This window comes from Triticum dicoccoides, chromosome 1A (genome assembly GCF_002162155.2).
Source record: "Triticum dicoccoides isolate Atlit2015 ecotype Zavitan chromosome 1A, WEW_v2.0, whole genome shotgun sequence".
Taxonomy (NCBI): domain Eukaryota; kingdom Viridiplantae; phylum Streptophyta; class Magnoliopsida; order Poales; family Poaceae; genus Triticum; species Triticum dicoccoides.
The window spans coordinates 513,808,235-513,809,717 of NC_041380.1; positions in this window are offsets into that span (position 1 = coordinate 513,808,235).

A 1,483-nucleotide genomic window follows, 5' to 3' on the forward strand; every position below is an offset into this window, starting at 1 on the left:
TCAGATAATCCTCCTTACCTATCTCAGCATAAGGGCCACATTCATGTGACGAGACGCAAGAATACATAGATCCACATGTCCTCGGGCAAGCATATATCCACCCACTTGACCACATGGTGGTATTTTTTCCGCCTACCCGCCGCCTACGATAAGAATCGTGATAGGTCCTTTTCAAAGGAGCTACGCACACCTTCTGACAAAATTTACAACCCCATCATATACATGGGAGGCTCGAGAGACTGGAAATCGATAAGCATTGGTTTACTCCCTTTGGGGTAAATCGCATGCACCACGACTCCGACCGAGATGTGACCTGTCTTGCAGCCGGGTCAAAACTCGAACAAGGATCCTCGAGTCAGATAACAGCGTCCCCAATTACTCAATGAGAAAGGCGGACAATCTACGATTAAGGTTGTTCGCAATCCATTGTTGATCCTCAACTGGATACCCCAAAATCACAACCTCACTCTTATCGAAATTGATCTTAAGGCCGGACATGGCCTCAAAGCAGAGGAGAAGAAACTTGTGGTTGATGATAACTAGTTCTGACCCCTCTACCATGATCATGATGTCATTCACATCCCGGAGGTGAGTAACATCACCTCATTCGAAGAAAAAACACCTCTTGGAACAATATGCCCAACCACACATGAGATATGACCAAGCATCCTCGCCTTATCCAGGATGGCTGCCAGGGCGTCCACCGCAAGGTTAAAGAGTAGGTAGGAAATAGGATCCCTTGCCACACCCCTCTAGAAGACCTGAAACAGGGGCCACTTCCTCATTAATATTAATCACAATGTTGCCATTCCTGGCTATTTTGCATGATCCAACAATACCAACGGTCATCGAACCCCCTTCACTCAAGCACTAGGCGGAGGAAGGAACAGTCAAGACGGTCATAGGCCTTTCCAAAATCTAGCCTCATGAAAACACCTTTCTCACGCTACACCTTGACCTTAGGTACTGTTTCATGAAGATTCAGAATCCCATCATGAATCCGACGCCCCTTAGAAAGGTGAACTGACGGGCATGAGAGAGGCGCTCCACCACCGGGGCGAATCACATCACACACACCTTAAAGAAGATCCGTTCTAGAACATTGATCATCGTGGTCGGCCTAAAGTGTCGGATATCCGTCACCCCAGCTAGTCTAGGGATCAGGGTAATCACACCATACTTTATACATGACATGTCCAATGTCCCAATGTTGAATTCTTGGAATGTTGGCATAATCACTGGCTGAAGTTGCCCCTAAAACTTTTGGAAAAAGGAGACGGGAGCCCATTCGGACGGAACGTCAAGCTAGTCTTCATCTCCGCGATCACCCGACCAACCTCCTATGGCAGAGATGGGAGGGTAAGTTTCGCATTATCCCCAGCTGAGACCCTAGCGTCGACTAGCCAGAAGTTTGTCGCCAAAAAAAACTGGACCATGGGCTCCGCTGTGAAGAGCTCTTATAGAAGGAGTATAAATGTGCAAC